The sequence below is a fragment of the Lygodium microphyllum genome, chromosome 4, assembly GCF_053477565.2.
Source record: "Lygodium microphyllum isolate KBCC chromosome 4, Lygodium_microphyllum_v1.1.10, whole genome shotgun sequence".
NCBI classification, from domain to species: domain Eukaryota; kingdom Viridiplantae; phylum Streptophyta; class Polypodiopsida; order Schizaeales; family Lygodiaceae; genus Lygodium; species Lygodium microphyllum.
In genome coordinates this window covers 91,083,294-91,090,609 of record NC_141138.1, presented here as the reverse complement: position 1 = coordinate 91,090,609, position 7,316 = coordinate 91,083,294, and the positions used below count along the sequence as shown (strand labels likewise).

The 7,316-nt window shown below is 38.7% G+C and overlaps 1 pseudogene; it reads left to right on the top strand.

Annotated features, from left to right (window-relative positions):
- The first annotated feature begins 1,320 nt into the window (after positions 1 to 1,320).
- On the top strand, positions 1,321 to 5,366 carry LOC148037303 (eukaryotic translation initiation factor 3 subunit B-like; annotated as a pseudogene).
- Positions 5,367 to 7,316: the final 1,950 nt, after the last annotated feature.

Here is a 7,316-nt window from a genome sequence, read left to right as displayed (position 1 = left end):
AAATAAAAGTGAGCTGAATAAGAAAAATGATTTAGTGTTGCCTTGGGAGTGCTAGGTAGGTTCTTGGATACTAAGATAGGACTTGAGGCCGATACCCTATTCTCCTTGGGTCACAATACGCTCAGTTTCCTCCTTTTTACATATCGATATAAAGTACTAAGGAAAAAATGTGGCCAAATGGAAAAATATATAGACCAGGCTACAAGAGTCCTCACCTAGTAAGAGTTCATGGTCTAGGTGTCTTAGGTCAGGTAGGCAGGTTAGACCACCACTTAGGATGAATCCTTTTATAGTTCTTTTTAGCCATTCTATGTTGGAGAATTTAATTAGCGACTAGCACCAGACCTCTATTAGATTTTTCTTGGCCTATCTTTCATGGACTTCATGCCTTGACTTTGTTAAGGAGTAGGTTGAGAGCTGTGTCTATACTCTGTTGGATATTTTATTTGTAGCATCTTGATGCTCTTTATGATTTGTGGCTATGCAAATTAGTTTGTGAATTTGATAGGCTAAGTCACCCTATCACGTGGTTGCCAATGAAAGTGGATTTTAAAGTTAGGATTCAAGTGCAAAAGAACCTTGATAGCCATAAAAGATGCATTTTTGGTGCAAAATGAAATGGTTGGAAATCATGGAGCTAGAGTTTTCCAAGATGCATTTCAATGCCAGGAATCCAACACAAGTGTCCATTTGTCAATCGGAATCTATTTGACCCCCATTTCATGATCACAATGTTTGGCATTATGAAGCAGCTATACTGGATCTGAAAGGCACAAAGCATGTGATGGAGGCCAAGATGATACATTTCAATGCTAGAAAGTCAGTCGTCTAGTCAAATTGCAATTTTGGGGCCATTTTTTCCCTTAACAAAGTCGAAACCACTTATGCATAACTGTGAAAAGTCAAGAATTGAACTAGTGACTTTAGTGATTAGTGATTAATCATGGCTTAAGAGCCAATAAACATGAGAATTCAAACAACATGGGGGGAGCTTGGGGGGGTCACCTTATAGAACATGTAATATACCACATGAGTTCAAAAGAAAAGGTATTTTTATTATGTTGACTTACAGTTTTCCAAAAATAAAAGGGGTTTATAAATGCACCTCATGTAAAATTTACATTAGATGTCTTTTTATTCAAAAATTTTCAGCAGCACACTATTTTAGGGAGCCGGGGGGGGGGGGGGGAGGGGATATGTGGGGTGGGAAGGGAATGGGTGTGGGGGAAGATGTGGGGAGGGGAATCAATTCCACCTATCCAACCTCCACAAAATCAACTCCCTTTCAGCTAAAGACCCTTTAACTCATTCTTCCCCTCCATGAGTGATCTTGTGTATTGGAAATTTGAAATGGAATCTGAAGAAGATGATGAGGATGAGGAAGAAGAGGCATACAACCTCTAAGCTATACCAGCTATTAATGCTACTACAACCATCAATGAACATGTTGCCTCTAGTTCAATTCTACCATAAGACATCCCTAAATATACCCCTAATACACCACCTTTTATCCTTGGTCAATGAAGGAATTTCAGTGAAATGATGTAGATTTTTCCCATGTGCATTGGCCTTGATGAAGAGACATTATTAGAAAGATCTAGGTTTCACCAGCCTGCCATTGAAAATCCCATTATGGTGGAGACTATGTGGCATCTAGATGGCATTGAAGAGAATTTCTGTGAACTCGATGATGACTATAGGGGCATCTATGGAGGCTATCTAGACTCTTCAGATGAAGAATCTGGGTTGGATGATCTTGGTAATACTACTCCTCTCAATCATGAAGATGAAGATGACTCCTTACATTATAATATATATATATATATATATGTTTATCTAATATCATTACACACACACACACACACACACACACACACACACACACACACACACACACACACACACACACACACACACACACACACACACACACACACACACACACACACACACACACACACACACACACACACACACACACACACACACACACACACACACACACACACACACACACACACACACACACACACACACACACACACACACACACACACACACACACACACACACACACACACATTATTTTAGATAGTTGGGCATGCAAGCCATCATAAATACATTAGCAAGGAAGGCTTGGAATGACACATGTCCCCCCTCCCAAAGCTTCTTTCTATTAATAATAATAATAATAGAAGATTAACAAGGCTCTTCGAGAACACCTGGAGATTACTAATAAACATGGAGAAGTGATCAAATATCCCAACCGGTACCATTGCAAATGTCTAAACGGGCGCCAAGAAATTTGGTCAGCCCATGCATCATGACTAAAACCGCCTCACACATAATTTTCTCTATTATGAAAATTTGGAGGGAAAAAAAAAGAACACAAAGAATGTGTATACCTAAAACTTGCTTGGAGAGCCAAGCTCTTCAAACTCTTCTTCCTTAGAATTTCTATCTGTATAAGGATTGGGTTGGAGGGCCTATTGTCCCCCTCTTTGTGTTGTTCCTCTAAGCTCATAGCTGTGTTGTAGCCCACCGAGTCATCGCAAGCTCCCCATCGCCTCGCCCCTGACCTACACGAGGATCGCATCTGGCTTGACATCGACTTCTCCCAAGTCAACCTCGATGACATTATCTTACCCCTTGGTGAAGATTTCAGGATCAAAAGGTGCGCGTGGCTACCCTTTTTTTATCCCAAATGTTTTCTTGCAATGCTTGGATGTTTCTAACATTTCCTACTTGTAGGAAATGTGTTTCTTGGCAACCATGACCAAGCACTATTTCTATGCTGTTGGGCGGGTTTGTGGTCTATGTGTGTGTTACACTCCTTCGATACTTTGTCGAGAAATATTGAGTGAGAGTTCATGCTATGCCAACAAATTAGTGTACAAGTTGGCCACATGTTTGCTCAGAGAGATTTCTTCATCTTGCTAAGTTCTTATTATTTGACGTCTTTGGTTTTATTGAATATTTATACACCCCCTTATACCCAAGTAATTTTGTTCCTTGGTGCATTGATGATGAAGAAGAAGAGGAGGAGGAGGAGATTAATGAATTTGAATTTGTATTTGGGAGTGTGATTGTCGTTGATAATTTTCGAGTAGCTGCTCTAGAAAAGTATGAGAATCTTGATGGTGTGGTTCAGAAGATTTTTGGTCAAACTGGAGTTATTAGAGAGCATGGCCTTTCGATGCCCATGGATGAAGAAATTGAAAAAGGACTAAAGGCTATGCTTTTATAGAGTACACAATGCCTAAGGTCTAGCTAGACTCTCAAATGTGAATGCCAATTTGTGGATTGTTGTTTTATTTCTATTTGTGTGGTATACATAGAAGTCCAGCTTTGGATCATACATTTGGTCTTTGAACTTATAATTTATATAATTGTCATGCTTTCAGGAGGCTCAAACAGCTAGAGAACAAACTAATGGCTACTAATTGGATAATTCCCATGTTTTTGCAGTCAACATGTTTGATGAATTTGACAAGTATATGAAAGTGCCATATGAATGGGCACCACTAGAAGTCAAACCTTTTACTCTTGGGGTATGCATGTAGCTACTCTTGCAGGTGCATATGTACCATTCTAGACTGCTCAGGTATGATCTCATCCTAATTTACGTGTATGTAGGAAAATCTTTTAACTTGGCTGACATATGAATGAGGTCAAGACCACTTTGTCGTTCGGTTTGGATCAGAGAGACTGAAGTTTATTGGAATGATGCCAAATTAGGGAAACGTGTTTACCACTATTCTGTAAGTTGAATTTTTAGCAGTTTAGATAGTTTTAGCAAAAGAACATGTTGTATAAGGACAACTAGCTTTTGCAACAGTTTTAGAATAGAGAGCTTTGTGCAATGGTCTCCTCTTGGGTCTTACCTTGCCACAATTCATAGACAAGGTGCAGCTATATGGCGTGGTGCCCAGACCTTTAACCAAATAATGCGATACATTCATCCTCAAGTATGAATTATCTTCTCTGGTTTATGGTTTGTAAGTTGGGAATGTTGCTAAATATGAATGCTGGCTCTTTTATCAATTTTGTGATCTGCTCTTTCAGGCTAGGCTCATTGACTTCTCTCCAGGAGAGAAATATATCGTGACATATAGTAGTCATGAACCAAGCAACCCCAGAGATACACAAGTTATTGATGAATTTTATTTGTTCTTCGAAAAATGTCTGTGGAAGTGTTTATTGATGTCTAGATATGTTTATCCAGAGGGTGACACTTACTATTTATGATGTGAGGACTCGAAAAGTGCTTAGAGAATTTAAGGGAAGTGCAGATGATTTTGCCACTGGTGGAACAGGGGTGTGGCAGGTGTCTCTTAGCCAGTGTTCATGTATAGTTATTCTCTGCTTATTCTCTATTTCTCTGTTATCATTTTAAGTTAACTGAGATTAATGGAGGCTTTCTTTTTCTACTATAGATGGGAAAGAGGCAGAGATGATAAGTATTTTGCTTGGATAGGCAAGAATGTAATCAGTGTGTATGAGACTGAGACCAGGGTCTTCTTGATAAGAAATATTTGAGAGTAGACAATGTGGTGGACTTTAGTTGGTACCCCACAGACTCTATCCTAGCTTTATTTGTTCATGAAGGAAATGGAGGAAATCAGCTTGCTAGAGTGAGTGCATTTGGTCTTATCCTAAATTTTCATAAGATGCATTGTTTCTATAAGTCATAATTGTTGTTGTGCCTTCCTATTATGAATGGTAGTTTTTTGTGTTATGCACCATTTTTTTCTTCTAACTCCTTGCTACTATGTTGAGTGGGGTGTCCCCCTTATCTTTATCATTAACAATAGTATAGTTTTGGGGTAAGTCTAGTGCAGATCCCCAGTAGGAAGGAGCTCAGACAAAAGAACTTGTTCAGTGTTAGTGATTGCAAAATGTACTGGCAAAGCAATGAGGATTATATGGCCATGAAAATAGATGGGTACATAAAAACAAAAAAGAGTACGTACACTAGATTTGAGCTGTTCAGAATCTAGGAGAGAGATATTCCAATTCTCTGGTTTTGGAACTGGAAAACAAAAATGACAAAATTATTGCATTTTCATGGGAGCCTAAAGGTCACAAATTTGCCATCATTCACGGAGATGGACCTAGGCTAGATGTTACATTCTACTCTATGAAAAGTCCAAACAATGTGGGGTGAGTAACAAAGTTGAAAACTTTGGAGGGTCAGCAAAGCAAATCCCCTTTATTGGTCTCCAATTGGGCGATTTATCATTTTGGCTAGACTAAAGGCATACAATGGGCAGTTAGAGTTCTAGAATGTTGATGAATTGGAAACAATGGCCATAGCTGACCACTTCATGGCCACAGATGTAGAGTGGGATCCAATAGGAAGGTAATGATTTTTAGAACTCTCATGGTTTTGGTTCATAGGATATAGGAAAATATAGGACAATATAGTAGATTATAGATCACTTACCATTTACTTCTAACTAGTGTGATCGACAATTGTGACATACCGACTGCTAAATATAGTCGATAACGTTTGATGGTTGTCTGGGGTCTTTCCTAGCTGCCGTCGTCCACACTCCATTGGAATGTTTGGACTTTGATCATGGACTTTGATCAGTCTAGACAACCCAAGGTCCATCTCGCAGGGGAACATCTTGCCTCATCCCATGAGGATCAACCTGAGTGTTTCCTGCTGACCTAATAGTATCCTATCTTTGGCTAGCTCATGTTTGGAGGTGTCCTTCAAGAGGATTCTCATCCGAATGGAGAAGGGGTCATTACCCTTGGTTCATGGAGTGCAATGCTTTTTTTCAGTATAACGGGCTCGGGTTCATGGAACTCTAACGCGTTCTGGCACATCCGTTGCATCGTTCCCCTAAGATAGTGATCAGCCCGGATTCTAAGACTTTGACCCTAGGGTAAATCATTGTATCGGCTCTTATCCTATTTTTCCCTTTCAGGAAAGCACCCGACTCATTGGGTCCACCCAACCATCGAACACCTTTCGTCGGGAAAGGTTGCTCGCCCGCTTCCCTTTAAACAATGTTTTCCAATTTCTTTCAACTTGTAATTCAACAAATACTTGATAAAACCCTCTACCAAAAAATTTATAATAGGCCAAACTATACCCTCTACCAAAACAAATCTATAATAGGCTTGATAAAACCCTCTACCAAATACTTTTGATAAAACCCTCTACCAACAAATATGTAATAGGCTTGATAAGTGCTCACAAACCACTTTGAGAACTCCTCATCTAAAGATACTCTATCCATGAATGCTCCTTGTCTCCAATATGAATTTATTGATATGTATATTGTAAACGTTTTATGTATGCTAAGATTTCTACTTTGCAAGTTCGTTTGTGAAAAATGGCATCATGATGCTTTTAAAATGGGAGGATCTAATATCCATAGATAATACTACCACGTTGTTGAATACATAAAAATAGCTTCATTAATTACCCTTTTAGCACAGGGTTCATTTCACGTCTCTCTTAATTCACAACATGAAAATAGTGAAACCAGTCCTTTCAAAACATTGGATGAAAGCATATTTATATATTTTCAATTCCGCCCTCAAAACCAGAGGTGTGTCCGCCCTCAAAAACCAGAGAAGCATTTCCAACCTGCATTTCCAGGCTCCAATGCAAAACCACATTGATAACAGTACGGATTTCTACTCCGTCTACATATTCTAGAAATAAATTCCGACAAGAGTCCCTCATGGTTATGTGTCGCCATAGGAGGGAACCTTCCGTACCTGACCATCCATCCTAGGCACTAGTCAGAGGCTCTAGGCAGACCAAAAAAAAATATCTAGCTCATTCAAGCTCCAGCAGTTGACCCCAAGGGGAAAGTCAACCACTAAAATCGCCCTTAATCTGGGCAAGAATATTTCCTTCCATTTGTGAAGAATCACAATCACATCTAGGTTTCAAAAATAAAAAACCATCAACTATCCAGTCCTTTGCAGTCAATATTTCTTGAGCAATTAAAAAACACAATAATTTATAAAGCTAGTTATAACTTTATCGAAAAGATTTTTCAATGACTTTGATTTTGACAGCCACTAATTTCTAAGAATTTCCATTCCCTGATTCTTCCTTTTTGCGGCTATCGAATTTTCTACGGGAAGACTTAGCTTAACTTATTTTGTCAATTTCCTAAATTTTCAAAATTATAGCAACTAATTTTTTTCTTTTCTACCTTCTTTTCTTATGACATTTTTTTCTAAGTTTACTAAATCAACCATTTCCTATACTTTCATATTTATCTGTTTTGTCACCCAAGAGTTAGGAAATCCATTTCTAAGTAACAATCTATATTTCGTATGTC